Source organism: Haliotis asinina, chromosome 6, assembly GCF_037392515.1.
Source record: "Haliotis asinina isolate JCU_RB_2024 chromosome 6, JCU_Hal_asi_v2, whole genome shotgun sequence".
NCBI classification, from domain to species: Eukaryota; Metazoa; Mollusca; class Gastropoda; order Lepetellida; family Haliotidae; genus Haliotis; species Haliotis asinina.
In genome coordinates, this window is record NC_090285.1 from 2,275,015 (window position 1) to 2,302,156 (window position 27,142).

Below are 27,142 nucleotides of genomic sequence, written 5' to 3' on the forward strand. Positions count from 1 at the left end.
CAATGTGATTGTTGTCAGTGATGTCACGTTTCTGTGACGTCAGGCCATTGTGAGGTCACAGGTGAGTCTTTCTATAGATATCAGAAGGTTGGAATGAGAGAACGTGTCCATTTACATTGAAGTTGATGTAAGGACGGAATGTTGTGCAGCTTTTAGCATTGTCCCACAGCAATCGGTGTCAGGCTGTCAATGAAGCAGTAATACCGTCAGTTCTACGTTGGATTACACACAATATTTCACTTCACAGCATGGCTGAGATAACAGAAAGTGTCCACAGCAAATTATATATATCAACATGATGTATAGTCATGGAGTAATTCATTTGTACTTTCTTCAGTCAGAGATGAACTCGACGTTTCTCTAGCTATGTTCCTGCAGGAATAAAAAGTTGCGTCGGCCGGGAATCGAACCCGGATCGACTGCTTGGAAGGCAACCATGCTAACCTTTACACCACCGACGCTGACCATGCTAAGCTTTGTTGAATAGGCATCTTAATGAAATTTGCTGATTGATTGGCCACGCTTCGAGGCACGCCACTAAACGAGACGGCTTACGTCACAAACTGAATGAAATTGGGCTTTGGAAATGTATTTCTGTCTTATGCAACGAGGGTCTACAATCTACGAAGCACTGATAACAAATTGTATTTAAATGAAGAGGACACTGCATTTGCATCCATATGGAGTAAATGGACACGTCAACTGAACACTTCCTCCTTGCCAGCTGTCTTCTTTAACTTAAGAATGAGAAGCTAAGAAAAGGCCCTGTTAGTGTGAAGCATCGGTTGTCTAGTGGTAGAATACTCGCCTGCCACGCGGGTGACCCGGGTTCGATTCCCGGTCGATGCACACTCTTTTGTTTTCTTGCGCCTCTAGGGGTTGAAAAAGCGGCCTCCAAACGCTTGTCTCCTGGTAAGAACACCTAGTCTGTGACGCAATGTGATTGTTGTCAGTGATGTCACGTTTCTGTGACGTCAGGCCATTGTGAGGTCACAGGTGAGTCTTTCTATAGATATCAGAAGGTTGGAATGAGAGAACGTGTCCATTTACATGACTCCATTTGAAGTCGATGTAAGGACGGAACGTTGTGCAGCTTTTAGCATTGTCCCACACCAATCGGTGTCAGGCTGTCAATGAAGCAGTAAAACCGTCAGTTCTACGTTGGATTACACACAATATTTCACTTCACAGCATGGCTGAGATAACAGAAAGTGTCCACAGCAAATTATACATATCAACATGATGTATAGTCATGGAGTAATTTATTTGTACTTTCTTCAGTCACAGATAAACTCGACGTTTCTCCACCTATGTTCCTGCAGGAGTAAAAAGATGCGTCGGCCGGGAATCGAACCCGGATCGACTGCTTGGAAGGCAACCATGCTAACCTTTACACCACCGACGCTGACCATGCTAAGCTTTGTTGAATAGGCATCTTAATGAAATTTGCTGATTGATTGGCCACGCCTCGAGGCACGCCACTAAATGAGACGGCTTACGTCACAAACTGAATGAAATTGGGCTTTTGAAATGTATTTCTGTCTTATGCAACGAGGGTCTACAATCTACGAAGCACTGATAACAAATTGTATATAAATGAAGAGGACACTGCATTTGCATCCATATGGAGTAAATGGACACGTCAGCTGAACACTTCCTCCTTGCCAGCTGTCTTCTTTAACTTAAGAATGGGAAGCTAAGAAAAGGCACAGTTAGTGTGAAGCATCGGTGGTCTAGTGGTAGAATACTCGCCTGCCACGCGGGTGACCCGGGTTCGATTCCCGGTCGATGCACACTCTTTTGGTTTTTTGCGCCTCTAGGGGTTGAAAAAGCGGCCTCCAAACGCTTGTCTCCTGGTAAGAACACCTAGTCTGTGACGCAATGTGATTGTTGTCAGTGATGTCACGTTTCTGTGACGTCAGGCCATTGTGAGGTCACAGGTGAGTCTTTCTATAGATATCAGAAGGTTGGAATGAGAGAACGTGTCCATTTACATGACTCCATTTGAAGTCGATGTAAGGACGGAACGTTGTGCAGCTTTCAGCATTGTCCCACACCAATCGGTGTCAGGCTGTCAATGAAGCAGTAATACCGTCAGTTCTACGTTGGATTACACACAATATTTCACTTCACAGCATGGCTGAGATAACAGAAAGTGTCCACAGCAAATTATACATATCAACATGATGTATAGTCATGGAGTATGTCATTTGTACTTTCTTCAGTCACAGATGAACTCGACGTTTCTCCACCTATGTTCCTGCAGGAGTAAAAAGATGCGTCGGCCGGGAATCGAACCCGGATCGACTGCTTGGAAGGCAACCATGCTAACCTTTACACCACCGACGCTGACCATGCTAAGCTTTGTTGAATAGGCATCTTAATGAAATTTGCTGATTGATTGGCCACGCCTCGAGGCACGCCACTAAATGAGACGGCTTACGTCACAAACTGAATGAAATTGGGCTTTTGAAATGTATTTCTGTCTTATGCAACGAGGGTCTACAATCTACGAAGCACTGATAACAAATTGTATTTAAATGAAGAGGACACTGCATTTGCATCCATATGGAGTAAATGGACACGTCAGCTGAACACTTCCTCCTTGCCAGCTGTCTTCTTTAACTTAAGAATGGGAAGCTAAGAAAAGGCACAGTTAGTGTGAAGCATCGGTGGTCTAGTGGTAGAATACTCGCCTGCCACGCGGGTGACCCGGGTTCGATTCCCGGTCGATGCACACTCTTTTGTTTTCTTGCGCCTCTAGGGGTTGAAAAAGCGGCCTCCAAACGCTTGTCTCCTGGTAAGAACACCTAGTCTGTGACGCAATGTGATTGTTGTCAGTGATGTCACGTTTCTGTGACGTCAGGCCATTGTGAGGTCACAGGTGAGTCTTTCTATAGATATCAGAAGGTTGGAATGAGAGAACGTGTCCATTTACATGACTCCATTTGAAGTCGATGTAAGGACGGAACGTTGTGCAGCTTTCAGCATTGTCCCACACCAATCGGTGTCAGGCTGTCAATGAAGCAGTAATACCGTCAGTTCTACGTTGGATTACACACAATATTTCACTTCACAGCATGGCTGAGATAACAGAAAGTGTCCACAGCAAATTATACATATCAACATGATGTATAGTCATGGAGTAATTTATTTGTACTTTCTTCAGTCACAGATAAACTCGACGTTTCTCCACCTATGTTCCTGCAGGAGTAAAAAGATGCGTCGGCCGGGAATCGAACCCGGATCGACTGCTTGGAAGGCAACCATGCTAACCTTTACACCACCGACGCTGACCATGCTAAGCTTTGTTGAATAGGCATCTTAATGAAATTTGCTGATTGATTGGCCACGCCTCGAGGCACGCCACTAAATGAGACGGCTTACGTCACAAACTGAATGAAATTGGGCTTTTGAAATGTATTTCTGTCTTATGCAACGAGGGTCTACAATCTACGAAGCACTGATAACAAATTGTATTGAAATGAAGAGGACACTGCATTTGCATCCATATGGAGTAAATGGACACGTCAGCTGAACACTTCCTCCTTGCCAGCTGTCTTCTTTAACTTAAGAATGGGAAGCTAAGAAAAGGCACAGTTAGTGTGAAGCATCGGTGGTCTAGTGGTAGAATACTCGCCTGCCACGCGGGTGACCCGGGTTCGATTCCCGGTCGATGCACACTCTTTTGTTTTCTTGCGCCTCTAGGGGTTGAAAAAGCGGCCTCCAAACGCTTGTCTCCTGGTAAGAACACCTAGTCTGTGACGCAATGTGATTGTTGTCAGTGATGTCACGTTTCTGTGACGTCAGGCCATTGTGAGGTCACAGGTGAGTCTTTCTATAGATATCAGAAGGTTGGAATGAGAGAACGTGTCCATTTACATGACTCCATTTGAAGTCGATGTAAGGACGGAACGTTGTGCAGCTTTTAGCATTGTCCCACACCAATCGGTGTCAGGCTGTCAATGAAGCAGTAAAACCGTCAGTTCTACGTTGGATTACACACAATATTTCACTTCACAGCATGGCTGAGATAACAGAAAGTGTCCACAGCAAATTATACATATCAACATGATGTATAGTCATGGAGTAATTTATTTGTACTTTCTTCAGTCACAGATAAACTCGACGTTTCTCCACCTATGTTCCTGCAGGAGTAAAAAGATGCGTCGGCCGGGAATCGAACCCGGATCGACTGTTTGGAAGGCAACCATGCTAACCTTTACACCACCGACGCTGACCATGCTAAGCTTTGTTGAATAGGCATCTTAATGAAATTTGCTGATTGATTGGCCACGCCTCGAGGCACGCCACTAAATGAGACGGCTTACGTCACAAACTGAATGAAATTGGGCTTTTGAAATGTATTTCTGTCTTATGCAACGAGGGTCTACAATCTACGAAGCACTGATAACAAATTGTATATAAATGAAGAGGACACTGCATTTGCATCCATATGGAGTAAATGGACACGTCAGCTGAACACTTCCTCCTTGCCAGCTGTCTTCTTTAACTTAAGAATGGGAAGCTAAGAAAAGGCACAGTTAGTGTGAAGCATCGGTGGTCTAGTGGTAGAATACTCGCCTGCCACGCGGGTGACCCGGGTTCGATTCCCGGTCGATGCACACTCTTTTGGTTTTTTGCGCCTCTAGGGGTTGAAAAAGCGGCCTCCAAACGCTTGTCTCCTGGTAAGAACACCTAGTCTGTGACGCAATGTGATTGTTGTCAGTGATGTCACGTTTCTGTGACGTCAGGCCATTGTGAGGTCACAGGTGACTCTTTCTATATATATCAGAACGTTGGAATGAGAGAACGTGTCCATTTACATGATTCCATTTGAAGTCGATGTAAGGACGGAACGTTGTGCAGCTTTCAGCATTGTCCCACACCAATCGGTGTCAGGCTGTCAATGAAGCAGTAATACCGTCAGTTCTACGTTGGATTACACACAATATTTCACTTCACAGCATGGCTGAGATAACAGAAAGTGTCCACAGCAAATTATACATATCAACATGATGTATAGTCATGGAGTATGTCATTTGTACTTTCTTCAGTCACAGATGAACTCGACGTTTCTCCACCTATGTTCCTGCAGGAGTAAAAAGATGCGTCGGCCGGGAATCGAACCCGGATCGACTGCTTGGAAGGCAACCATGCTAACCTTTACACCACCGACGCTGACCATGCTAAGCTTTGTTGAATAGGCATCTTAATGAAATTTGCTGATTGATTGGCCACGCCTCGAGGCACGCCACTAAATGAGACGGCTTACGTCACAAACTGAATGAAATTGGGCTTTTGAAATGTATTTCTGTCTTATGCAACGAGGGTCTACAATCTACGAAGCACTGATAACAAATTGTATTGAAATGAAGAGGACACTGCATTTGCATCCATATGGAGTAAATGGACACGTCAGCTGAACACTTCCTCCTTGCCAGCTGTCTTCTTTAACTTAAGAATGGGAAGCTAAGAAAAGGCACAGTTAGTGTGAAGCATCGGTGGTCTAGTGGTAGAATACTCGCCTGCCACGCGGGTGACCCGGGTTCGATTCCCGGTCGATGCACACTCTTTTGTTTTCTTGCGCCTCTAGGGGTTGAAAAAGCGGCCTCCAAACGCTTGTCTCCTGGTAAGAACACCTAGTCTGTGACGCAATGTGATTGTTGTCAGTGATGTCACGTTTCTGTGACGTCAGGCCATTGTGAGGTCACAGGTGAGTCTTTCTATAGATATCAGAAGGTTGGAATGAGAGAACGTGTCCATTTACATGACTCCATTTGAAGTCGATGTAAGGACGGAACGTTGTGCAGCTTTTAGCATTGTCCCACACCAATCGGTGTCAGGCTGTCAATGAAGCAGTAAAACCGTCAGTTCTACGTTGGATTACACACAATATTTCACTTCACAGCATGGCTGAGATAACAGAAAGTGTCCACAGCAAATTATACATATCAACATGATGTATAGTCATGGAGTAATTTATTTGTACTTTCTTCAGTCACAGATAAACTCGACGTTTCTCCACCTATGTTCCTGCAGGAGTAAAAAGATGCGTCGGCCGGGAATCGAACCCGGATCGACTGCTTGGAAGGCAACCATGCTAACCTTTACACCACCGACGCTGACCATGCTAAGCTTTGTTGAATAGGCATCTTAATGAAATTTGCTGATTGATTGGCCACGCCTCGAGGCACGCCACTAAATGAGACGGCTTACGTCACAAACTGAATGAAATTGGGCTTTTGAAATGTATTTCTGTCTTATGCAACGAGGGTCTACAATCTACGAAGCACTGATAACAAATTGTATATAAATGAAGAGGACACTGCATTTGCATCCATATGGAGTAAATGGACACGTCAGCTGAACACTTCCTCCTTGCCAGCTGTCTTCTTTAACTTAAGAATGGGAAGCTAAGAAAAGGCACAGTTAGTGTGAAGCATCGGTGGTCTAGTGGTAGAATACTCGCCTGCCACGCGGGTGACCCGGGTTCGATTCCCGGTCGATGCACACTCTTTTGGTTTTTTGCGCCTCTAGGGGTTGAAAAAGCGGCCTCCAAACGCTTGTCTCCTGGTAAGAACACCTAGTCTGTGACGCAATGTGATTGTTGTCAGTGATGTCACGTTTCTGTGACGTCAGGCCATTGTGAGGTCACAGGTGAGTCTTTCTATATATATCAGAACGTTGGAATGAGAGAACGTGTCCATTTACATGACTCCATTTGAAGTCGATGTAAGGACGGAACGTTGTGCAGCTTTCAGCATTGTCCCACACCAATCGGTGTCAGGCTGTCAATGAAGCAGTAATACCGTCAGTTCTACGTTGGATTACACACAATATTTCACTTCACAGCATGGCTGAGATAACAGAAAGTGTCCACAGCAAATTATACATATCAACATGATGTATAGTCATGGAGTATGTCATTTGTACTTTCTTCAGTCACAGATGAACTCGACGTTTCTCCACCTATGTTCCTGCAGGAGTAAAAAGATGCGTCGGCCGGGAATCGAACCCGGATCGACTGCTTGGAAGGCAACCATGCTAACCTTTACACCACCGACGCTGACCATGCTAAGCTTTGTTGAATAGGCATCTTAATGAAATTTGCTGATTGATTGGCCACGCCTCGAGGCACGCCACTAAATGAGACGGCTTACGTCACAAACTGAATGAAATTGGGCTTTTGAAATGTATTTCTGTCTTATGCAACGAGGGTCTACAATCTACGAAGCACTGATAACAAATTGTATTGAAATGAAGAGGACACTGCATTTGCATCCATATGGAGTAAATGGACACGTCAGCTGAACACTTCCTCCTTGCCAGCTGTCTTCTTTAACTTAAGAATGGGAAGCTAAGAAAAGGCACAGTTAGTGTGAAGCATCGGTGGTCTAGTGGTAGAATACTCGCCTGCCACGCGGGTGACCCGGGTTCGATTCCCGGTCGATGCACACTCTTTTGTTTTCTTGCGCCTCTAGGGGTTGAAAAAGCGGCCTCCAAACGCTTGTCTCCTGGTAAGAACACCTAGTCTGTGACGCAATGTGATTGTTGTCAGTGATGTCACGTTTCTGTGACGTCAGGCCATTGTGAGGTCACAGGTGAGTCTTTCTATAGATATCAGAAGGTTGGAATGAGAGAACGTGTCCATTTACATGACTCCATTTGAAGTCGATGTAAGGACGGAACGTTGTGCAGCTTTTAGCATTGTCCCACACCAATCGGTGTCAGGCTGTCAATGAAGCAGTAAAACCGTCAGTTCTACGTTGGATTACACACAATATTTCACTTCACAGCATGGCTGAGATAACAGAAAGTGTCCACAGCAAATTATACATATCAACATGATGTATAGTCATGGAGTAATTTATTTGTACTTTCTTCAGTCACAGATAAACTCGACGTTTCTCCACCTATGTTCCTGCAGGAGTAAAAAGATGCGTCGGCCGGGAATCGAACCCGGATCGACTGCTTGGAAGGCAACCATGCTAACCTTTACACCACCGACGCTGACCATGCTAAGCTTTGTTGAATAGGCATCTTAATGAAATTTGCTGATTGATTGGCCACGCCTCGAGGCACGCCACTAAATGAGACGGCTTACGTCACAAACTGAATGAAATTGGGCTTTTGAAATGTATTTCTGTCTTATGCAACGAGGGTCTACAATCTACGAAGCACTGATAACAAATTGTATATAAATGAAGAGGACACTGCATTTGCATCCATATGGAGTAAATGGACACGTCAGCTGAACACTTCCTCCTTGCCAGCTGTCTTCTTTAACTTAAGAATGGGAAGCTAAGAAAAGGCACAGTTAGTGTGAAGCATCGGTGGTCTAGTGGTAGAATACTCGCCTGCCACGCGGGTGACCCGGGTTCGATTCCCGGTCGATGCACACTCTTTTGGTTTTTTGCGCCTCTAGGGGTTGAAAAAGCGGCCTCCAAACGCTTGTCTCCTGGTAAGAACACCTAGTCTGTGACGCAATGTGATTGTTGTCAGTGATGTCACGTTTCTGTGACGTCAGGCCATTGTGAGGTCACAGGTGAGTCTTTCTATATATATCAGAAGGTTGGAATGAGAGAACGTGTCCATTTACATGACTCCATTTGAAGTCGATGTAAGGACGGAACGTTGTGCAGCTTTCAGCATTGTCCCACACCAATCGGTGTCAGGCTGTCAATGAAGCAGTAATACCGTCAGTTCTACGTTGGATTACACACAATATTTCACTTCACAGCATGGCTGAGATAACAGAAAGTGTCCACAGCAAATTATACATATCAACATGATGTATAGTCATGGAGTATGTCATTTGTACTTTCTTCAGTCACAGATGAACTCGACGTTTCTCCACCTATGTTCCTGCAGGAGTAAAAAGATGCGTCGGCCGGGAATCGAACCCGGATCGACTGCTTGGAAGGCAACCATGCTAACCTTTACACCACCGACGCTGACCATGCCAAGCTTTGTTGAATAGGCATCTTAATGAAATTTGCTGATTGATTGGCCACGCCTCGAGGCACGCCACTAAATGAGACGGCTTACGTCACAAACTGAATGAAATTGGACTTTTGAAATGTATTTCTGTCTTATGCAACGAGGGTCTACAATCTACGAAGCACTGATAACAAATTGTATTGAAATGAAGAGGACACTGCATTTGCATCCATATGGAGTAAATGGACACGTCAGCTGAACACTTCCTCCTTGCCAGCTGTCTTCTTTAACTTAAGAATGGGAAGCTAAGAAAAGGCACAGTTAGTGTGAAGCATCGGTGGTCTAGTGGTAGAATACTCGCCTGCCACGCGGGTGACCCGGGTTCGATTCCCGGTCGATGCACACTCTTTTGTTTTCTTGCGCCTCTAGGGGTTGAAAAAGCGGCCTCCAAACGCTTGTCTCCTGGTAAGAACACCTAGTCTGTGACGCAATGTGATTGTTGTCAGTGATGTCACGTTTCTGTGACGTCAGGCCATTGTGAGGTCACAGGTGAGTCTTTCTATAGATATCAGAAGGTTGGAATGAGAGAACGTGTCCATTTACATGACTCCATTTGAAGTCGATGTAAGGACGGAACGTTGTGCAGCTTTCAGCATTGTCCCACACCAATCGGTGTCAGGCTGTCAATGAAGCAGTAATACCGTCAGTTCTACGTTGGATTACACACAATATTTCACTTCACAGCATGGCTGAGATAACAGAAAGTGTCCACAGCAAATTATACATATCAACATGATGTATAGTCATGGAGTATGTCATTTGTACTTTCTTCAGTCACAGATGAACTCGACGTTTCTCCACCTATGTTCCTGCAGGAGTAAAAAGATGCGTCGGCCGGGAATCGAACCCGGATCGACTGCTTGGAAGGCAACCATGCTAACCTTTACACCACCGACGCTGACCATGCCAAGCTTTGTTGAATAGGCATCTTAATGAAATTTGCTGATTGATTGGCCACGCCTCGAGGCACGCCACTAAATGAGACGGCTTACGTCACAAACTGAATGAAATTGGGCTTTTGAAATGTATTTCTGTCTTATGCAACGAGGGTCTACAATCTACGAAGCACTGATAACAAATTGTATTGAAATGAAGAGGACACTGCATTTGCATCCATATGGAGTAAATGGACACGTCAGCTGAACACTTCCTCCTTGCCAGCTGTCTTCTTTAACTTAAGAATGGGAAGCTAAGAAAAGGCACAGTTAGTGTGAAGCATCGGTGGTCTAGTGGTAGAATACTCGCCTGCCACGCGGGTGACCCGGGTTCGATTCCCGGTCGATGCACACTCTTTTGTTTTCTTGCGCCTCTAGGGGTTGAAAAAGCGGCCTCCAAACGCTTGTCTCCTGGTAAGAACACCTAGTCTGTGACGCAATGTGATTGTTGTCAGTGATGTCACGTTTCTGTGACGTCAGGCCATTGTGAGGTCACAGGTGAGTCTTTCTATAGATATCAGAAGGTTGGAATGAGAGAACGTGTCCATTTACATGACTCCATTTGAAGTCGATGTAAGGACGGAACGTTGTGCAGCTTTCAGCATTGTCCCACACCAATCGGTGTCAGGCTGTCAATGAAGCAGTAATACCGTCAGTTCTACGTTGGATTACACACAATATTTCACTTCACAGCATGGCTGAGATAACAGAAAGTGTCCACAGCAAATTATACATATCAACATGATGTATAGTCATGGAGTAATTCATTTGTACTTTCTTCAGTCACAGATGAACTCGACGTTTCTCCACCTATGTTCCTGCAGGAGTAAAAAGATGCGTCGGCCGGGAATCGAACCCGGATCGACTGCTTGGAAGGCAACCATGCTAACCTTTACACCACCGACGCTGACCATGCCAAGCTTTGTTGAATAGGCATCTTAATGAAATTTGCTGATTGATTGGCCACGCCTCGAGGCACGCCACTAAATGAGACGGCTTACGTCACAAACTGAATGAAATTGGGCTTTTGAAATGTATTTCTGTCTTATGCAACGAGGGTCTACAATCTACGAAGCAGTGATAACAAATTGTATTGAAATGAAGAGGACACTGCATTTGCATCCATATGGAGTAAATGGACACGTCAGCTGAACACTTCCTCCTTGCCAGCTGTCTTCTTTAACTTAAGAATGGGAAGCTAAGAAAAGGCACAGTTAGTGTGAAGCATCGGTGGTCTAGTGGTAGAATACTCGCCTGCCACGCGGGTGACCCGGGTCCGATTCCCGGTCGATGCACACTCTTTTGTTTTTTTTGCGCCTCTAGGGGTTGAAAAAGCGGCCTCCAAACGCTTGTCTCCTGGTAAGAACACCTAGTCTGTGACGCAATGTGATTGTTGTCAGTGATGTCACGTTTCTGTGACGTCAGGCCATTGTGAGGTCACAGGTGAGTCTTTCTATAGATATCAGAAGGTTGGAATGAGAGAACGTGTCCATTTACATGACTCCATTTGAAGTCGATGTAAGGACGGAACGTTGTGCAGCTTTCAGCATTGTCCCACACCAATCGGTGTCAGGCTGTCAATGAAGCAGTAAAACCGTCAGTTCTACGTTGGATTACACACAATATTTCACTTCACAGCATGGCTGAGATAACAGAAAGTGTCCACAGCAAATTATACATATCAACATGATGCATAGTCATGGAGTAATTCATTTGTACTTTCTTCAGTCACAGATAAACTCGACGTTTCTCCACCTATGTTCCTGCAGGAGTAAAAAGATGCGTCGGCCGGGAATCGAACCCGGATCGACTGCTTGGAAGGCAACCATGCTAACCTTTACACCACCGACGCTGACCATGCCAAGCTTTGTTGAATAGGCATCTTAATGAAATTTGCTGATTGATTGGCCACGCCTCGAGGCACGCCACTAAATGAGACGGCTTACGTCACAAACTGAATGAAATTGGACTTTTGAAATGTATTTCTGTCTTATGCAACGAGGGTCTACAATCTACGAAGCACTGATAACAAATTGTATTGAAATGAAGAGGACACTGCATTTGCATCCATATGGAGTAAATGGACACGTCAGCTGAACACTTCCTCCTTGCCAGCTGTCTTCTTTAACTTAAGAATGGGAAGCTAAGAAAAGGCACAGTTAGTGTGAAGCATCGGTGGTCTAGTGGTAGAATACTCGCCTGCCACGCGGGTGACCCGGGTTCGATTCCCGGTCGATGCACACTCTTTTGTTTTCTTGCGCCTCTAGGGGTTGAAAAAGCGGCCTCCAAACGCTTGTCTCCTGGTAAGAACACCTAGTCTGTGACGCAATGTGATTGTTGTCAGTGATGTCACGTTTCTGTGACGTCAGGCCATTGTGAGGTCACAGGTGAGTCTTTCTATAGATATCAGAAGGTTGGAATGAGAGAACGTGTCCATTTACATGACTCCATTTGAAGTCGATGTAAGGACGGAACGTTGTGCAGCTTTCAGCATTGTCCCACACCAATCGGTGTCAGGCTGTCAATGAAGCAGTAATACCGTCAGTTCTACGTTGGATTACACACAATATTTCACTTCACAGCATGGCTGAGATAACAGAAAGTGTCCACAGCAAATTATACATATCAACATGATGTATAGTCATGGAGTATGTCATTTGTACTTTCTTCAGTCACAGATGAACTCGACGTTTCTCCACCTATGTTCCTGCAGGAGTAAAAAGATGCGTCGGCCGGGAATCGAACCCGGATCGACTGCTTGGAAGGCAACCATGCTAACCTTTACACCACCGACGCTGACCATGCCAAGCTTTGTTGAATAGGCATCTTAATGAAATTTGCTGATTGATTGGCCACGCCTCGAGGCACGCCACTAAATGAGACGGCTTACGTCACAAACTGAATGAAATTGGGCTTTTGAAATGTATTTCTGTCTTATGCAACGAGGGTCTACAATCTACGAAGCACTGATAACAAATTGTATTGAAATGAAGAGGACACTGCATTTGCATCCATATGGAGTAAATGGACACGTCAGCTGAACACTTCCTCCTTGCCAGCTGTCTTCTTTAACTTAAGAATGGGAAGCTAAGAAAAGGCACAGTTAGTGTGAAGCATCGGTGGTCTAGTGGTAGAATACTCGCCTGCCACGCGGGTGACCCGGGTTCGATTCCCGGTCGATGCACACTCTTTTGTTTTCTTGCGCCTCTAGGGGTTGAAAAAGCGGCCTCCAAACGCTTGTCTCCTGGTAAGAACACCTAGTCTGTGACGCAATGTGATTGTTGTCAGTGATGTCACGTTTCTGTGACGTCAGGCCATTGTGAGGTCACAGGTGAGTCTTTCTATAGATATCAGAAGGTTGGAATGAGAGAACGTGTCCATTTACATGACTCCATTTGAAGTCGATGTAAGGACGGAACGTTGTGCAGCTTTCAGCATTGTCCCACACCAATCGGTGTCAGGCTGTCAATGAAGCAGTAATACCGTCAGTTCTACGTTGGATTACACACAATATTTCACTTCACAGCATGGCTGAGATAACAGAAAGTGTCCACAGCAAATTATACATATCAACATGATGTATAGTCATGGAGTAATTCATTTGTACTTTCTTCAGTCACAGATGAACTCGACGTTTCTCCACCTATGTTCCTGCAGGAGTAAAAAGATGCGTCGGCCGGGAATCGAACCCGGATCGACTGCTTGGAAGGCAACCATGCTAACCTTTACACCACCGACGCTGACCATGCCAAGCTTTGTTGAATAGGCATCTTAATGAAATTTGCTGATTGATTGGCCACGCCTCGAGGCACGCCACTAAATGAGACGGCTTACGTCACAAACTGAATGAAATTGGGCTTTTGAAATGTATTTCTGTCTTATGCAACGAGGGTCTACAATCTACGAAGCAGTGATAACAAATTGTATTGAAATGAAGAGGACACTGCATTTGCATCCATATGGAGTAAATGGACACGTCAGCTGAACACTTCCTCCTTGCCAGCTGTCTTCTTTAACTTAAGAATGGGAAGCTAAGAAAAGGCACAGTTAGTGTGAAGCATCGGTGGTCTAGTGGTAGAATACTCGCCTGCCACGCGGGTGACCCGGGTCCGATTCCCGGTCGATGCACACTCTTTTGTTTTTTTTGCGCCTCTAGGGGTTGAAAAAGCGGCCTCCAAACGCTTGTCTCCTGGTAAGAACACCTAGTCTGTGACGCAATGTGATTGTTGTCAGTGATGTCACGTTTCTGTGACGTCAGGCCATTGTGAGGTCACAGGTGAGTCTTTCTATAGATATCAGAAGGTTGGAATGAGAGAACGTGTCCATTTACATGACTCCATTTGAAGTCGATGTAAGGACGGAACGTTGTGCAGCTTTCAGCATTGTCCCACACCAATCGGTGTCAGGCTGTCAATGAAGCAGTAAAACCGTCAGTTCTACGTTGGATTACACACAATATTTCACTTCACAGCATGGCTGAGATAACAGAAAGTGTCCACAGCAAATTATACATATCAACATGATGCATAGTCATGGAGTAATTCATTTGTACTTTCTTCAGTCACAGATAAACTCGACGTTTCTCCACCTATGTTCCTGCAGGAATAAAAAGATGCGTCGGCCGGGAATCGAACCCGGATCGACTGCTTGGAAGGCAACCATGCTAACCTTTACACCACCGACGCTGACCATGCTAAGCTTTGTTGAATAGGCATCTTAATGAAATTTGCTGATTGATTGGCCACGCCTCGAGGCACGCCACTAAATGAGACGGCTTACGTCACAAACTGAATGAAATTGGGCTTTTGAAATGTATTTCTGTCTTATGCAACGAGGGTCTACAATCTACGAAGCAGTGATAACAAATTGTATTGAAATGAAGAGGACACTGCATTTGCATCCATATGGAGTAAATGGACACGTCAGCTGAACACTTCCTCCTTGCCAGCTGTCTTCTTTAACTTAAGAATGGGAAGCTAAGAAAAGGCACAGTTAGTGTGAAGCATCGGTGGTCTAGTGGTAGAATACTCGCCTGCCACGCGGGTGACCCGGGTTCGATTCCCGGTCGATGCACACTCTTTTGTTTTCTTGCGCCTCTAGGGGTTGAAAAAGCGGCCTCCAAACGCTTGTCTCCTGGTAAGAACACCTAGTCTGTGACGCAATGTGATTGTTGTCAGTGATGTCACGTTTCTGTGACGTCAGGCCATTGTGAGGTCACAGGTGAGTCTTTCTATAGATATCAGAAGGTTGGAATGAGAGAACGTGTCCATTTACATGACTCCATTTGAAGTCGATGTAAGGACAGAACGTTGTGCAGCTTTCAGCATTGTCCCACACCAATCGGTGTCAGGCTGTCAATGAAGCAGTAATACCGTCAGTTCTACGTTGGATTACACACAATATTTCACTTCACAGCATGGCTGAGATAACAGAAAGTGTCCACAGCAAATTATACATATCAACATGATGTATAGTCATGGATTAATTCATTTGTACTTTCTTCAGTCACAGATGAACTCGACGTTTCTCCACCTATGTTCCTGCAGGAGTAAAAAGATGCGTCGGCCGGGAATCGAACCCGGATCGACTGCTTGGAAGGCAACCATGCTAACCTTTACACCACCGACGCTGACCATGCCAAGCTTTGTTGAATAGGCATCTTAATGAAATTTGCTGATTGATTGGCCACGCCTCGAGGCACGCCACTAAATGAGACGGCTTACGTCACAAACTGAATGAAATTGGGCTTTTGAAATGTATTTCTGTCTTATGCAACGAGGGTCTACAATCTACGAAGCAGTGATAACAAATTGTATTGAAATGAAGAGGACACTGCATTTGCATCCATATGGAGTAAATGGACACGTCAGCTGAACACTTCCTCCTTGCCAGCTGTCTTCTTTAACTTAAGAATGGGAAGCTAAGAAAAGGCACAGTTAGTGTGAAGCATCGGTGGTCTAGTGGTAGAATACTCGCCTGCCACGCGGGTGACCCGGGTCCGATTCCCGGTCGATGCACACTCTTTTGTTTTTTTTGCGCCTCTAGGGGTTGAAAAAGCGGCCTCCAAACGCTTGTCTCCTGGTAAGAACATCTAGTCTGTGACGCAATGTGATTGTTGTCAGTGATGTCACGTTTCTGTGACGTCAGGCCATTGTGAGGTCACAGGTGAGTCTTTCTATAGATATCAGAAGGTTGGAATGAGAGAACGTGTCCATTTACATGACTCCATTTGAAGTCGATGTAAGGACGGAACGTTGTGCAGCTTTTAGCATTGTCCCACACCAATCGGTGTCAGGCTGTCAATGAAGCAGTAAAACCGTCAGTTCTACGTTGGATTACACACAATATTTCACTTCACAGCATGGCTGAGATAACAGAAAGTGTCCACAGCAAATTATACATATCAACATGATGTATAGTCATGGAGTAATTCATTTGTACTTTCTTCAGTCACAGATAAACTCGACGTTTCTCCACCTATGTTCCTGCAGGAGTAAAAAGATGCGTCGGCCGGGAATCGAACCCGGATCGACTGCTTGGAAGGCAACCATGCTAACCTTTACACCACCGACGCTGACCATGCTAAGCTTTGTTGAATAGGCATCTTAATGAAATTTGCTGATTGATTGGCCACGCCTCGAGGCACGCCACTAAATGAGACGGCTTACGTCACAAACTGAATGAAATTGGGCTTTTGAAATGTATTTCTGTCTTATGCAACGAGGGTCTACAATCTACGAAGCAGTGATAACAAATTGTATTGAAATGAAGAGGACACTGCATTTGCATCCATATGGAGTAAATGGACACGTCAGCTGAACACTTCCTCCTTGCCAGCTGTCTTCTTTAACTTAAGAATGGGAAGCTAAGAAAAGGCACAGTTAGTGTGAAGCATCGGTGGTCTAGTGGTAGAATACTCGCCTGCCACGCGGGTGACCCGGGTTCGATTCCCGGTCGATGCACACTCTTTTGGTTTTTTGCGCCTCTAGGGGTTGAAAAAGCGGCCTCCAAACGCTTGTCTCCTGGTAAGAACACCTAGTCTGTGACGCAATGTGATTGTTGTCAGTGATGTCACGTTTCTGTGACGTCAGGCCATTGTGAGGTCACAGGTGAGTCTTTCTATATATATCAGAACGTTGGAATGAGAGAACGTGTCCATTTACATGACTCCATTTGAAGTCGATGTAAGGACGGAACGTTGTGCAGCTTTCATCATTGTCCCACACCAATCGGTGTCAGGCTGTCAATGAAGCAGTAAAACCGTCAGTTCTACGTTGGATTACACACAATATTTCACTTCACAGCATGGCTGAGATAACAGAAAGTGTCCACAGCAAATTATACATATCAACATGATGTATAGTCATGGAGTATGTCATTTGTACTTTCTTCAGTCACAGATGAACTCGACGTTTCTCCACCTATGTTCCTGCAGGAGTAAAAAGATGCGTCGGCCGGGAATCGAACCCGGATCGACTGCTTGGAAGGCAACCATGCTAACCTTTACACCACCGACGCTGACCATGCCAAGCTTTGTTGAATAGGCATCTTAATGAAATTTGCTGATTGATTGGCCACGCCTCGAGGCACGCCACTAAATGAGACGGCTTACGTCACAAACTGAATGAAATTGGGCTTTGGAAATGTATTTCTGTCTTATGCAACGAGGGTCTACAATCTACGAAGCACTGATAACAAATTGTATTGAAATGAAGAGGACACTGCATTTGCATCCATATGGAGTAAATGGACACGTCATCTGAACACTTCCTCCTTGCCAGCTGTCTTCTTTAACTTAAGAATGGGAAGCTAAGAAAAGGCACAGTTAGTGTGAAGCATCGGTGGTCTAGTGGTAGAATACTCGCCTGCCACGCGGGTGACCCGGGTTCGATTCCCGGTCGATGCACACTCTTTTGGTTTTTTGCGCCTCTAGGGGTTGAAAAAGCGGCCTCCAAACGCTTGTCTCCTGGTAAGAACACCTAGTCTGTGACGCAATGTGATTGTTGTCAGTGATGTCACGTTTCTGTGACGTCAGGCCATTGTGAGGTCACAGGTGAGTCTTTCTATAGATATCAGAAGGTTGGAATGAGAGAACGTGTCCATTTACATGACTCCATTTGAAGTCGATGTAAGGACGGAACGTTGTGCAGCTTTCAGCATTGTCCCACACCAATCGGTGTCAGGCTGTCAATGAAGCAGTAATACCGTCAGTTCTACGTTGGATTACACACAATATTTCACTTCACAGCATGGCTGAGATAACAGAAAGTGTCCACAGCAAATTATACATATCAACATGATGTATAGTCATGGAGTAATTCATTTGTACTTTCTTCAGTCACAGATAAACTCGACGTTTCTCCACCTATGTTCCTGCAGGAGTAAAAAGATGCGTCGGCCGGGAATCGAACCCGGATCGACTGCTTGGAAGGCAACCATGCTAACCTTTACACCACCGACGCTGACCATGCTAAGCTTTGTTGAATAGGCATCTTAATGAAATTTGCTGATTGATTGGCCACGCCTCGAGGCACGCCACTAAATGAGACGGCTTACGTCACAAACTGAATGAAATTGGGCTTTTGAAATGTATTTCTGTCTTATGCAACGAGGGTCTACAATCTACGAAGCACTGATAACAAATTGTGTATAAATGAAGAGGACACTGCATTTGCATCCATATGGAGTAAATGGACACGTCAGCTGAACACTTCCTCCTTGCCAGCTGTCTTCTTTAACTTAAGAATGGGAAGCTAAGAAAAGGCACAGTTAGTGTGAAGCATCGGTGGTCTAGTGGTAGAATACTCGCCTGCCACGCGGGTGACCCGGGTTCGATTCCCGGTCGATGCACACTCTTTTGGTTTTTTGCGCCTCTAGGGGTTGAAAAAGCGGCCTCCAAACGCTTGTCTCCTGGTAAGAACACCTAGTCTGTGACGCAATGTGATTGTTGTCAGTGATGTCACGTTTCTGTGACGTCAGGCCATTGTGAGGTCACAGGTGAGTCTTTCTATATATATCAGAACGTTGGAATGAGAGAACGTGTCCATTTACATGACTCCATTTGAAGTCGATGTAAGGACGGAACGTTGTGCAGCTTTCATCATTGTCCCACACCAATCGGTGTCAGGCTGTCAATGAAGCAGTAAAACCGTCAGTTCTACGTTGGATTACACACAATATTTCACTTCACAGCATGGCTGAGATAACAGAAAGTGTCCACAGCAAATTATACATATCAACATGATGTATAGTCATGGAGTATGTCATTTGTACTTTCTTCAGTCACAGATGAACTCGACGTTTCTCCACCTATGTTCCTGCAGGAGTAAAAAGATGCGTCGGCCGGGAATCGAACCCGGATCGACTGCTTGGAAGGCAACCATGCTAACCTTTACACCACCGACGCTGACCATGCCAAGCTTTGTTGAATAGGCATCTTAATGAAATTTGCTGATTGATTGGCCACGCCTCGAGGCACGCCACTAAATGAGACGGCTTACGTCACAAACTGAATGAAATTGGGCTTTGGAAATGTATTTCTGTCTTATGCAACGAGGGTCTACAATCTACGAAGCACTGATAACAAATTGTATTGAAATGAAGAGGACACTGCATTTGCATCCATATGGAGTAAATGGACACGTCATCTGAACACTTCCTCCTTGCCAGCTGTCTTCTTTAACTTAAGAATGGGAAGCTAAGAAAAGGCACAGTTAGTGTGAAGCATCGGTGGTCTAGTGGTAGAATACTCGCCTGCCACGCGGGTGACCCGGGTTCGATTCCCGGTCGATGCACACTCTTTTGGTTTTTTGCGCCTCTAGGGGTTGAAAAAGCGGCCTCCAAACGCTTGTCTCCTGGTAAGAACACCTAGTCTGTGACGCAATGTGATTGTTGTCAGTGATGTCACGTTTCTGTGACGTCAGGCCATTGTGAGGTCACAGGTGAGTCTTTCTATAGATATCAGAAGGTTGGAATGAGAGAACGTGTCCATTTACATGACTCCATTTGAAGTCGATGTAAGGACGGAACGTTGTGCAGCTTTCAGCATTGTCCCACACCAATCGGTGTCAGGCTGTCAATGAAGCAGTAATACCGTCAGTTCTACGTTGGATTACACACAATATTTCACTTCACAGCATGGCTGAGATAACAGAAAGTGTCCACAGCAAATTATACATATCAACATGATGTATAGTCATGGAGTATGTCATTTGTACTTTCTTCAGTCACAGATGAACTCGACGTTTCTCCACCTATGTTCCTGCAGGAGTAAAAAGATGCGTCGGCCGGGAATCGAACCCGGATCGACTGCTTGGAAGGCAACCATGCTAACCTTTACACCACCGACGCTGACCATGCTAAGCTTTGTTGAATAGGCATCTTAATGAAATTTGCTGATTGATTGGCCACGCCTCGAGGCACGCCACTAAATGAGACGGCTTACGTCACAAACTGAATGAAATTGGGCTTTTGAAATGTATTTCTGTCTTATGCAACGAGGGTCTACAATCTACGAAGCACTGATAACAAATTGTATATAAATGAAGAGGACACTGCATTTGCATCCATATGGAGTAAATGGACACGTCAGCTGAACACTTCCTCCTTGCCAGCTGTCTTCTTTAACTTAAGAATGGGAAGCTAAGAAAAGGCACAGTTAGTGTGAAGCATCGGTGGTCTAGTGGTAGAATACTCGCCTGCCACGCGGGTGACCCGGGTTCGATTCCCGGTCGATGCACACTCTTTTGTTTTTTTTGCGCCTCTAGGGGTTGAAAAAGAGGTCTCCAAACGCTTGTCTCCTGGTAAGAACATCTAGTCTGTGACGCAATGTGATTGTTGTCAGTGATGTCACGTTTCTGTGACGTCAGGCCATTGTGAGGTCACAGGTGAGTCTTTCTATAGATATCAGAAGGTTGGAATGAGAGAACGTGTCCATTTACATGACTCCATTTGAAGTCGATGTAAGGACGGAACGTTGTGCAGCTTTTAGTATTGTCCCACACCAATCGGTGTCAGGCTGTCAATGAAGCAGTAAAACCGTCAGTTCTACGTTGGATTACACACAATATTTCACTTCACAGCATGGCTGAGATAACAGAAAGTGTCCACAGCAAATTATACATATCAACATGATGTATAGTCATGGAGTAATTTATTTGTACTTTCTTCAGTCACAGATAAACTCGACGTTTCTCCACCTATGTTCCTGCAGGAGTAAAAAGATGCGTCGGCCGGGAATCGAACCCGGATCGACTGCTTGGAAGGCAACCATGCTAACCTTTACACCACCGACGCTGACCATGCTAAGCTTTGTTGAATAGGCATCTTAATGAAATTTGCTGATTGATTGGCCACGCCTCGAGGCACGCCACTAAATGAGACGGCTTACGTCACAAACTGAATGAAATTGGGCTTTTGAAATGTATTTCTGTCTTATGCAACGAGGGTCTACAATCTACGAAGCACTGATAACAAATTGTATTGAAATGAAGAGGACACTGCATTTGCATCCATATGGAGTAAATGGACACGTCAGCTGAACACTTCCTCCTTGCCAGCTGTCTTCTTTAACTTAAGAATGGGAAGCTAAGAAAAGGCACAGTTAGTGTGAAGCATCGGTGGTCTAGTGGTAGAATACTCGCCTGCCACGCGGGTGACCCGGGTTCGATTCCCGGTCGATGCACACTCTTTTGGTTTTTTGCGCCTCTAGGGGTTGAAAAAGCGGCCTCCAAACGCTTGTCTCCTGGTAAGAACACCTAGTCTGTGACGCAATGTGATTGTTGTCAGTGATGTCACGTTTCTGTGACGTCAGGCCATTGTGAGGTCACAGGTGAGTCTTTCTATATATATCAGAAGGTTGGAATGAGAGAACGTGTCCATTTACATGACTCCATTTGAAGTCGATGTAAGGACGGAACGTTGTGCAGCTTTCAGCATTGTCCCACACCAATCGGTGTCAGGCTGTCAATGAAGCAGTAAAACCGTCAGTTCTACGTTGGATTACACACAATATTTCACTTCACAGCATGGCTGAGATAACAGAAAGTGTCCACAGCAAATTATACATATCAACATGATGTATAGTCATGGAGTATGTCATTTGTACTTTCTTCAGTCACAGATGAACTCGACGTTTCTCCACCTATGTTCCTGCAGGAGTATAAAGATGCGTCGGCTGGGAATCGAACCCGGATCGACTGCTTGGAAGGCAACCATGCTAACCTTTACACCACCGACGCTGACCATGCTAAGCTTTGTTGAATAGGCATCTTAATGAAATTTGCTGATTGATTGGCCACGCCTCGAGGCACGCCACTAAATGAGACGGCTTACGTCACAAACTGAATGAAATTGGGCTTTTGAAATGTATTTCTGTCTTATGCAACGAGGGTCTACAATCTACGAAGCAGTGATAACAAATTGTATTGAAATGAAGAGGACACTGCATTTGCATCCATATGGAGTAAATGGACACGTCAGCTGAACACTTCCTCCTTGCCAGCTGTCTTCTTTAACTTAAGAATGGGAAGCTAAGAAAAGGCACAGTTAGTGTGAAGCATCGGTGGTCTAGTGGTAGAATACTCGCCTGCCACGCGGGTGACCCGGGTTCGATTCCCGGTCGATGCACACTCTTTTGTTTTCTTGCGCCTCTAGGGGTTGAAAAAGCGGCCTCCAAACGCTTGTCTCCTGGTAAGAACACCTAGTCTGTGACGCAATGTGATTGTTGTCAGTGATGTCACGTTTCTGTGACGTCAGGCCATTGTGAGGTCACAGGTGAGTCTTTCTATAGATATCAGAAGGTTGGAATGAGAGAACGTGTCCATTTACATGACTCCATTTGAAGTCGATGTAAGGACAGAACGTTGTGCAGCTTTCAGCATTGTCCCACACCAATCGGTGTCAGGCTGTCAATGAAGCAGTAATACCGTCAGTTCTACGTTGGATTACACACAATATTTCACTTCACAGCATGGCTGAGATAACAGAAAGTGTCCACAGCAAATTATACATATCAACATGATGTATAGTCATGGATTAATTCATTTGTACTTTCTTCAGTCACAGATGAACTCGACGTTTCTCCACCTATGTTCCTGCAGGAGTAAAAAGATGCGTCGGCCGGGAATCGAACCCGGATCGACTGCTTGGAAGGCAACCATGCTAACCTTTACACCACCGACGCTGACCATGCTAAGCTTTGTTGAATAGGCATCTTAATGAAATTTGCTGATTGATTGGCCACGCCTCGAGGCACGCCACTAAATGAGACGGCTTACGTCACAAACTGAATGAAATTGGGCTTTTGAAATGTATTTCTGTCTTATGCAACGAGGGTCTACAATCTACGAAGCAGTGATAACAAATTGTATTGAAATGAAGAGGACACTGCATTTGCATCCATATGGAGTAAATGGACACGTCAGCTGAACACTTCCTCCTTGCCAGCTGTCTTCTTTAACTTAAGAATGGGAAGCTAAGAAAAGGCACAGTTAGTGTGAAGCATCGGTGGTCTAGTGGTAGAATACTCGCCTGCCACGCGGGTGACCCGGGTCCGATTCCCGGTCGATGCACACTCTTTTGTTTTTTTTGCGCCTCTAGGGGTTGAAAAAGCGGCCTCCAAACGCTTGTCTCCTGGTAAGAACATCTAGTCTGTGACGCAATGTGATTGTTGTCAGTGATGTCACGTTTCTGTGACGTCAGGCCATTGTGAGGTCACAGGTGAGTCTTTCTATAGATATCAGAAGGTTGGAATGAGAGAACGTGTCCATTTACATGACTCCATTTGAAGTCGATGTAAGGACGGAACGTTGTGCAGCTTTTAGCATTGTCCCACACCAATCGGTGTCAGGCTGTCAATGAAGCAGTAAAACCGTCAGTTCTACGTTGGATTACACACAATATTTCACTTCACAGCATGGCTGAGATAACAGAAAGTGTCCACAGCAAATTATACATATCAACATGATGTATAGTCATGGAGTAATTCATTTGTACTTTCTTCAGTCACAGATAAACTCGACGTTTCTCCACCTATGTTCCTGCAGGAGTAAAAAGATGCGTCGGCCGGGAATCGAACCCGGATCGACTGCTTGGAAGGCAACCATGCTAACCTTTACACCACCGACGCTGACCATGCTAAGCTTTGTTGAATAGGCATCTTAATGAAATTTGCTGATTGATTGGCCACGCCTCGAGGCACGCCACTAAATGAGACGGCTTACGTCACAAACTGAATGAAATTGGGCTTTTGAAATGTATTTCTGTCTTATGCAACGAGGGTCTACAATCTACGAAGCACTGATAACAAATTGTGTATAAATGAAGAGGACACTGCATTTGCATCCATATGGAGTAAATGGACACGTCAGCTGAACACTTCCTCCTTGCCAGCTGTCTTCTTTAACTTAAGAATGGGAAGCTAAGAAAAGGCACAGTTAGTGTGAAGCATCGGTGGTCTAGTGGTAGAATACTCGCCTGCCACGCGGGTGACCCGGGTTCGATTCCCGGTCGATGCACACTCTTTTGGTTTTTTGCGCCTCTAGGGGTTGAAAAAGCGGCCTCCAAACGCTTGTCTCCTGGTAAGAACACCTAGTCTGTGACGCAATGTGATTGTTGTCAGTGATGTCACGTTTCTGTGACGTCAGGCCATTGTGAGGTCACAGGTGAGTCTTTCTATATATATCAGAACGTTGGAATGGGAGAACGTGTCCATTTACATGACTCCATTTGAAGTCGATGTAAGGACGGAACGTTGTGCAGCTTTCATCATTGTCCCACACCAATCGGTGTCAGGCTGTCAATGAAGCAGTAAAACCGTCAGTTCTACGTTGGATTACACACAATATTTCACTTCACAGCATGGCTGAGATAACAGAAAGTGTCCACAGCAAATTATACATATCAACATGATGTATAGTCATGGAGTATGTCATTTGTACTTTCTTCAGTCACAGATGAACTCGACGTTTCTCCACCTATGTTCCTGCAGGAGTAAAAAGATGCGTCGGCCGGGAATCGAACCCGGATCGACTGCTTGGAAGGCAACCATGCTAACCTTTACACCACCGACGCTGACCATGCTAAGCTTTGTTGAATAGGCATCTTAATGAAATTTGCTGATTGATTGGCCACGCCTCGAGGCACGCCACTAAATGAGACGGCTTACGTCACAAACTGAATGAAATTGGGCTTTGGAAATGTATTTCTGTCTTATGCAACGAGGGTCTACAATCTACGAAGCACTGATAACAAATTGTATTGAAATGAAGAGGACACTGCATTTGCATCCATATGGAGTAAATGGACACGTCATCTGAACACTTCCTCCTTGCCAGCTGTCTTCTTTAACTTAAGAATGGGAAGCTAAGAAAAGGCACAGTTAGTGTGAAGCATCGGTGGTCTAGTGGTAGAATACTCGCCTGCCACGCGGGTGACCCGGGTTCGATTCCCGGTCGATGCACACTCTTTTGGTTTTTTGCGCCTCTAGGGGTTGAAAAAGCGGCCTCCAAACGCTTGTCTCCTGGTAAGAACACCTAGTCTGTGACGCAATGTGATTGTTGTCAGTGATGTCACGTTTCTGTGACGTCAGGCCATTGTGAGGTCACAGGTGAGTCTTTCTATAGATATCAGAAGGTTGGAATGAGAGAACGTGTCCATTTACATGACTCCATTTGAAGTCGATGTAAGGACGGAACGTTGTGCAGCTTTCAGCATTGTCCCACACCAATCGGTGTCAGGCTGTCAATGAAGCAGTAATACCGTCAGTTCTACGTTGGATTACACACAATATTTCACTTCACAGCATGGCTGAGATAACAGAAAGTGTCCACAGCAAATTATACATATCAACATGATGTATAGTCATGGAGCATGTCATTTGTACTTTCTTCAGTCACAGATGAACTCGACGTTTCTCCACCTATGTTCCTGCAGGAGTAAAAAGATGCGTCGGCCGGGAATCGAACCCGGATCGACTGCTTGGAAGGCAACCATGCTAACCTTTACACCACCGACGCTGACCATGCTAAGCTTTGTTGAATAGGCATCTTAATGAAATTTGCTGATTGATTGGCCACGCCTCGAGGCACGCCACTAAATGAGACGGCTTACGTCACAAACTGAATGAAATTGGGCTTTTGAAATGTATTTCTGTCTTATGCAACGAGGGTCTACAATCTACGAAGCACTGATAACAAATTGTATTGAAATGAAGAGGACACTGCATTTGCATCCATATGGAGTAAATGGACACGTCAGCTGAACACTTCCTCCTTGCCAGCTGTCTTCTTTAACTTAAGAATGGGAAGCTAAGAAAAGGCACAGTTAGTGTGAAGCATCGGTGGTCTAGTGGTAGAATACTCGCCTGCCACGCGGGTGACCCGGGTTCGATTCCCGGTCGATGCACACTCTTTTGTTTTCTTGCGCCTCTAGGGGTTGAAAAAGCGGCCTCCAAACGCTTGTCTCCTGGTAAGAACACCTAGTCTGTGACGCAATGTGATTGTTGTCAGTGATGTCACGTTTCTGTGACGTCAGGCCATTGTGAGGTCACAGGTGAGTCTTTCTATAGATATCAGAAGGTTGGAATGAGAGAACGTGTCCATTTACATGACTCCATTTGAAGTCGATGTAAGGACGGAACGTTGTGCAGCTTTCAGCATTGTCCCACACCAATCGGTGTCAGGCTGTCAATGAAGCAGTAATACCGTCAGTTCTACGTTGGATTACACACAATATTTCACTTCACAGCATGGCTGAGATAACAGAAAGTGTCCACAGCAAATTATACATATCAACATGATGTATAGTCATGGAGTATGTCATTTGTACTTTCTTCAGTCACAGATGAACTCGACGTTTCTCCACCTATGTTCCTGCAGGAGTAAAAAGATGCGTCGGCCGGGAATCGAACCCGGATCGACTGCTTGGAAGGCAACCATGCTAACCTTTACACCACCGACGCTGACCATGCTAAGCTTTGTTGAATAGGCATCTTAATGAAATTTGCTGATTGATTGGCCACGCCTCGAGGCACGCCACTAAATGAGACGGCTTACGTCACAAACTGAATGAAATTGGGCTTTTGAAATGTATTTCTGTCTTATGCAACGAGGGTCTACAATCTACGAAGCACTGATAACAAATTGTATATAAATGAAGAGGACACTGCATTTGCATCCATATGGAGTAAATGGACACGTCAGCTG

The 27,142-nt window shown here is 45.1% G+C and overlaps 57 non-coding genes across 57 annotated transcripts; 28 read left to right on the forward strand and 29 right to left on the reverse strand.

Annotated features, from left to right (window-relative positions):
• Positions 1 to 389: 389 nt before the first annotated feature.
• On the reverse strand, positions 390 to 461 carry Trnag-ucc (transfer RNA glycine (anticodon UCC)). The gene has a single exon. It is a non-coding gene; the product is annotated as a tRNA-Gly (tRNA).
• Positions 462 to 778: 317 nt separating this feature from the next.
• On the forward strand, positions 779 to 849 carry Trnag-gcc (transfer RNA glycine (anticodon GCC)). The gene has a single exon. It is a non-coding gene; the product is annotated as a tRNA-Gly (tRNA).
• Positions 850 to 1,333: 484 nt separating this feature from the next.
• Positions 1,334 to 1,405, reverse strand: Trnag-ucc (transfer RNA glycine (anticodon UCC)). The gene has a single exon. It is a non-coding gene; the product is annotated as a tRNA-Gly (tRNA).
• Positions 1,406 to 1,722: 317 nt separating this feature from the next.
• On the forward strand, positions 1,723 to 1,793 carry Trnag-gcc (transfer RNA glycine (anticodon GCC)). Its single transcript has one exon. It is a non-coding gene; the product is annotated as a tRNA-Gly (tRNA).
• Positions 1,794 to 2,277: 484 nt separating this feature from the next.
• Positions 2,278 to 2,349, reverse strand: Trnag-ucc (transfer RNA glycine (anticodon UCC)). Its single transcript has one exon. It is a non-coding gene; the product is annotated as a tRNA-Gly (tRNA).
• Positions 2,350 to 2,666: 317 nt separating this feature from the next.
• Trnag-gcc (transfer RNA glycine (anticodon GCC)) lies at positions 2,667 to 2,737 on the forward strand. The gene has a single exon. It is a non-coding gene; the product is annotated as a tRNA-Gly (tRNA).
• Positions 2,738 to 3,221: 484 nt separating this feature from the next.
• On the reverse strand, positions 3,222 to 3,293 carry Trnag-ucc (transfer RNA glycine (anticodon UCC)). Its single transcript has one exon. It is a non-coding gene; the product is annotated as a tRNA-Gly (tRNA).
• A 317-nt stretch (positions 3,294 to 3,610) lies between these two features.
• Trnag-gcc (transfer RNA glycine (anticodon GCC)) lies at positions 3,611 to 3,681 on the forward strand. Its single transcript has one exon. It is a non-coding gene; the product is annotated as a tRNA-Gly (tRNA).
• A 484-nt stretch (positions 3,682 to 4,165) lies between these two features.
• Positions 4,166 to 4,237, reverse strand: Trnag-ucc (transfer RNA glycine (anticodon UCC)). Its single transcript has one exon. It is a non-coding gene; the product is annotated as a tRNA-Gly (tRNA).
• A 317-nt stretch (positions 4,238 to 4,554) lies between these two features.
• On the forward strand, positions 4,555 to 4,625 carry Trnag-gcc (transfer RNA glycine (anticodon GCC)). The gene has a single exon. It is a non-coding gene; the product is annotated as a tRNA-Gly (tRNA).
• A 484-nt stretch (positions 4,626 to 5,109) lies between these two features.
• On the reverse strand, positions 5,110 to 5,181 carry Trnag-ucc (transfer RNA glycine (anticodon UCC)). The gene has a single exon. It is a non-coding gene; the product is annotated as a tRNA-Gly (tRNA).
• Positions 5,182 to 5,498: 317 nt separating this feature from the next.
• Trnag-gcc (transfer RNA glycine (anticodon GCC)) lies at positions 5,499 to 5,569 on the forward strand. Its single transcript has one exon. It is a non-coding gene; the product is annotated as a tRNA-Gly (tRNA).
• A 484-nt stretch (positions 5,570 to 6,053) lies between these two features.
• Trnag-ucc (transfer RNA glycine (anticodon UCC)) lies at positions 6,054 to 6,125 on the reverse strand. The gene has a single exon. It is a non-coding gene; the product is annotated as a tRNA-Gly (tRNA).
• Positions 6,126 to 6,442: 317 nt separating this feature from the next.
• Positions 6,443 to 6,513, forward strand: Trnag-gcc (transfer RNA glycine (anticodon GCC)). Its single transcript has one exon. It is a non-coding gene; the product is annotated as a tRNA-Gly (tRNA).
• Positions 6,514 to 6,997: 484 nt separating this feature from the next.
• Positions 6,998 to 7,069, reverse strand: Trnag-ucc (transfer RNA glycine (anticodon UCC)). The gene has a single exon. It is a non-coding gene; the product is annotated as a tRNA-Gly (tRNA).
• A 317-nt stretch (positions 7,070 to 7,386) lies between these two features.
• On the forward strand, positions 7,387 to 7,457 carry Trnag-gcc (transfer RNA glycine (anticodon GCC)). Its single transcript has one exon. It is a non-coding gene; the product is annotated as a tRNA-Gly (tRNA).
• Positions 7,458 to 7,941: 484 nt separating this feature from the next.
• Positions 7,942 to 8,013, reverse strand: Trnag-ucc (transfer RNA glycine (anticodon UCC)). The gene has a single exon. It is a non-coding gene; the product is annotated as a tRNA-Gly (tRNA).
• Positions 8,014 to 8,330: 317 nt separating this feature from the next.
• Positions 8,331 to 8,401, forward strand: Trnag-gcc (transfer RNA glycine (anticodon GCC)). Its single transcript has one exon. It is a non-coding gene; the product is annotated as a tRNA-Gly (tRNA).
• A 484-nt stretch (positions 8,402 to 8,885) lies between these two features.
• Trnag-ucc (transfer RNA glycine (anticodon UCC)) lies at positions 8,886 to 8,957 on the reverse strand. The gene has a single exon. It is a non-coding gene; the product is annotated as a tRNA-Gly (tRNA).
• A 317-nt stretch (positions 8,958 to 9,274) lies between these two features.
• Positions 9,275 to 9,345, forward strand: Trnag-gcc (transfer RNA glycine (anticodon GCC)). The gene has a single exon. It is a non-coding gene; the product is annotated as a tRNA-Gly (tRNA).
• A 484-nt stretch (positions 9,346 to 9,829) lies between these two features.
• On the reverse strand, positions 9,830 to 9,901 carry Trnag-ucc (transfer RNA glycine (anticodon UCC)). Its single transcript has one exon. It is a non-coding gene; the product is annotated as a tRNA-Gly (tRNA).
• A 317-nt stretch (positions 9,902 to 10,218) lies between these two features.
• On the forward strand, positions 10,219 to 10,289 carry Trnag-gcc (transfer RNA glycine (anticodon GCC)). The gene has a single exon. It is a non-coding gene; the product is annotated as a tRNA-Gly (tRNA).
• Positions 10,290 to 10,773: 484 nt separating this feature from the next.
• On the reverse strand, positions 10,774 to 10,845 carry Trnag-ucc (transfer RNA glycine (anticodon UCC)). The gene has a single exon. It is a non-coding gene; the product is annotated as a tRNA-Gly (tRNA).
• A 317-nt stretch (positions 10,846 to 11,162) lies between these two features.
• On the forward strand, positions 11,163 to 11,233 carry Trnag-gcc (transfer RNA glycine (anticodon GCC)). Its single transcript has one exon. It is a non-coding gene; the product is annotated as a tRNA-Gly (tRNA).
• A 485-nt stretch (positions 11,234 to 11,718) lies between these two features.
• Positions 11,719 to 11,790, reverse strand: Trnag-ucc (transfer RNA glycine (anticodon UCC)). The gene has a single exon. It is a non-coding gene; the product is annotated as a tRNA-Gly (tRNA).
• A 317-nt stretch (positions 11,791 to 12,107) lies between these two features.
• Positions 12,108 to 12,178, forward strand: Trnag-gcc (transfer RNA glycine (anticodon GCC)). The gene has a single exon. It is a non-coding gene; the product is annotated as a tRNA-Gly (tRNA).
• A 484-nt stretch (positions 12,179 to 12,662) lies between these two features.
• Trnag-ucc (transfer RNA glycine (anticodon UCC)) lies at positions 12,663 to 12,734 on the reverse strand. The gene has a single exon. It is a non-coding gene; the product is annotated as a tRNA-Gly (tRNA).
• A 317-nt stretch (positions 12,735 to 13,051) lies between these two features.
• Positions 13,052 to 13,122, forward strand: Trnag-gcc (transfer RNA glycine (anticodon GCC)). Its single transcript has one exon. It is a non-coding gene; the product is annotated as a tRNA-Gly (tRNA).
• Positions 13,123 to 13,606: 484 nt separating this feature from the next.
• Positions 13,607 to 13,678, reverse strand: Trnag-ucc (transfer RNA glycine (anticodon UCC)). The gene has a single exon. It is a non-coding gene; the product is annotated as a tRNA-Gly (tRNA).
• Positions 13,679 to 13,995: 317 nt separating this feature from the next.
• On the forward strand, positions 13,996 to 14,066 carry Trnag-gcc (transfer RNA glycine (anticodon GCC)). Its single transcript has one exon. It is a non-coding gene; the product is annotated as a tRNA-Gly (tRNA).
• A 485-nt stretch (positions 14,067 to 14,551) lies between these two features.
• Trnag-ucc (transfer RNA glycine (anticodon UCC)) lies at positions 14,552 to 14,623 on the reverse strand. The gene has a single exon. It is a non-coding gene; the product is annotated as a tRNA-Gly (tRNA).
• Positions 14,624 to 14,940: 317 nt separating this feature from the next.
• Trnag-gcc (transfer RNA glycine (anticodon GCC)) lies at positions 14,941 to 15,011 on the forward strand. The gene has a single exon. It is a non-coding gene; the product is annotated as a tRNA-Gly (tRNA).
• A 484-nt stretch (positions 15,012 to 15,495) lies between these two features.
• Trnag-ucc (transfer RNA glycine (anticodon UCC)) lies at positions 15,496 to 15,567 on the reverse strand. The gene has a single exon. It is a non-coding gene; the product is annotated as a tRNA-Gly (tRNA).
• A 317-nt stretch (positions 15,568 to 15,884) lies between these two features.
• Positions 15,885 to 15,955, forward strand: Trnag-gcc (transfer RNA glycine (anticodon GCC)). Its single transcript has one exon. It is a non-coding gene; the product is annotated as a tRNA-Gly (tRNA).
• A 485-nt stretch (positions 15,956 to 16,440) lies between these two features.
• Positions 16,441 to 16,512, reverse strand: Trnag-ucc (transfer RNA glycine (anticodon UCC)). Its single transcript has one exon. It is a non-coding gene; the product is annotated as a tRNA-Gly (tRNA).
• Positions 16,513 to 16,829: 317 nt separating this feature from the next.
• Trnag-gcc (transfer RNA glycine (anticodon GCC)) lies at positions 16,830 to 16,900 on the forward strand. The gene has a single exon. It is a non-coding gene; the product is annotated as a tRNA-Gly (tRNA).
• A 484-nt stretch (positions 16,901 to 17,384) lies between these two features.
• Positions 17,385 to 17,456, reverse strand: Trnag-ucc (transfer RNA glycine (anticodon UCC)). The gene has a single exon. It is a non-coding gene; the product is annotated as a tRNA-Gly (tRNA).
• A 317-nt stretch (positions 17,457 to 17,773) lies between these two features.
• On the forward strand, positions 17,774 to 17,844 carry Trnag-gcc (transfer RNA glycine (anticodon GCC)). The gene has a single exon. It is a non-coding gene; the product is annotated as a tRNA-Gly (tRNA).
• A 484-nt stretch (positions 17,845 to 18,328) lies between these two features.
• On the reverse strand, positions 18,329 to 18,400 carry Trnag-ucc (transfer RNA glycine (anticodon UCC)). Its single transcript has one exon. It is a non-coding gene; the product is annotated as a tRNA-Gly (tRNA).
• Positions 18,401 to 18,717: 317 nt separating this feature from the next.
• Positions 18,718 to 18,788, forward strand: Trnag-gcc (transfer RNA glycine (anticodon GCC)). Its single transcript has one exon. It is a non-coding gene; the product is annotated as a tRNA-Gly (tRNA).
• A 484-nt stretch (positions 18,789 to 19,272) lies between these two features.
• Trnag-ucc (transfer RNA glycine (anticodon UCC)) lies at positions 19,273 to 19,344 on the reverse strand. Its single transcript has one exon. It is a non-coding gene; the product is annotated as a tRNA-Gly (tRNA).
• Positions 19,345 to 19,661: 317 nt separating this feature from the next.
• Trnag-gcc (transfer RNA glycine (anticodon GCC)) lies at positions 19,662 to 19,732 on the forward strand. Its single transcript has one exon. It is a non-coding gene; the product is annotated as a tRNA-Gly (tRNA).
• A 484-nt stretch (positions 19,733 to 20,216) lies between these two features.
• Trnag-ucc (transfer RNA glycine (anticodon UCC)) lies at positions 20,217 to 20,288 on the reverse strand. The gene has a single exon. It is a non-coding gene; the product is annotated as a tRNA-Gly (tRNA).
• Positions 20,289 to 20,605: 317 nt separating this feature from the next.
• On the forward strand, positions 20,606 to 20,676 carry Trnag-gcc (transfer RNA glycine (anticodon GCC)). Its single transcript has one exon. It is a non-coding gene; the product is annotated as a tRNA-Gly (tRNA).
• A 485-nt stretch (positions 20,677 to 21,161) lies between these two features.
• Positions 21,162 to 21,233, reverse strand: Trnag-ucc (transfer RNA glycine (anticodon UCC)). The gene has a single exon. It is a non-coding gene; the product is annotated as a tRNA-Gly (tRNA).
• A 317-nt stretch (positions 21,234 to 21,550) lies between these two features.
• On the forward strand, positions 21,551 to 21,621 carry Trnag-gcc (transfer RNA glycine (anticodon GCC)). Its single transcript has one exon. It is a non-coding gene; the product is annotated as a tRNA-Gly (tRNA).
• A 484-nt stretch (positions 21,622 to 22,105) lies between these two features.
• On the reverse strand, positions 22,106 to 22,177 carry Trnag-ucc (transfer RNA glycine (anticodon UCC)). The gene has a single exon. It is a non-coding gene; the product is annotated as a tRNA-Gly (tRNA).
• A 317-nt stretch (positions 22,178 to 22,494) lies between these two features.
• On the forward strand, positions 22,495 to 22,565 carry Trnag-gcc (transfer RNA glycine (anticodon GCC)). The gene has a single exon. It is a non-coding gene; the product is annotated as a tRNA-Gly (tRNA).
• A 484-nt stretch (positions 22,566 to 23,049) lies between these two features.
• Trnag-ucc (transfer RNA glycine (anticodon UCC)) lies at positions 23,050 to 23,121 on the reverse strand. Its single transcript has one exon. It is a non-coding gene; the product is annotated as a tRNA-Gly (tRNA).
• Positions 23,122 to 23,438: 317 nt separating this feature from the next.
• Positions 23,439 to 23,509, forward strand: Trnag-gcc (transfer RNA glycine (anticodon GCC)). Its single transcript has one exon. It is a non-coding gene; the product is annotated as a tRNA-Gly (tRNA).
• Positions 23,510 to 23,994: 485 nt separating this feature from the next.
• Positions 23,995 to 24,066, reverse strand: Trnag-ucc (transfer RNA glycine (anticodon UCC)). The gene has a single exon. It is a non-coding gene; the product is annotated as a tRNA-Gly (tRNA).
• Positions 24,067 to 24,383: 317 nt separating this feature from the next.
• Positions 24,384 to 24,454, forward strand: Trnag-gcc (transfer RNA glycine (anticodon GCC)). The gene has a single exon. It is a non-coding gene; the product is annotated as a tRNA-Gly (tRNA).
• A 484-nt stretch (positions 24,455 to 24,938) lies between these two features.
• On the reverse strand, positions 24,939 to 25,010 carry Trnag-ucc (transfer RNA glycine (anticodon UCC)). The gene has a single exon. It is a non-coding gene; the product is annotated as a tRNA-Gly (tRNA).
• A 317-nt stretch (positions 25,011 to 25,327) lies between these two features.
• Trnag-gcc (transfer RNA glycine (anticodon GCC)) lies at positions 25,328 to 25,398 on the forward strand. Its single transcript has one exon. It is a non-coding gene; the product is annotated as a tRNA-Gly (tRNA).
• Positions 25,399 to 25,882: 484 nt separating this feature from the next.
• Positions 25,883 to 25,954, reverse strand: Trnag-ucc (transfer RNA glycine (anticodon UCC)). Its single transcript has one exon. It is a non-coding gene; the product is annotated as a tRNA-Gly (tRNA).
• Positions 25,955 to 26,271: 317 nt separating this feature from the next.
• Trnag-gcc (transfer RNA glycine (anticodon GCC)) lies at positions 26,272 to 26,342 on the forward strand. Its single transcript has one exon. It is a non-coding gene; the product is annotated as a tRNA-Gly (tRNA).
• A 484-nt stretch (positions 26,343 to 26,826) lies between these two features.
• Trnag-ucc (transfer RNA glycine (anticodon UCC)) lies at positions 26,827 to 26,898 on the reverse strand. The gene has a single exon. It is a non-coding gene; the product is annotated as a tRNA-Gly (tRNA).
• Between the last annotated feature and the right edge of the window lie 244 nt (positions 26,899 to 27,142).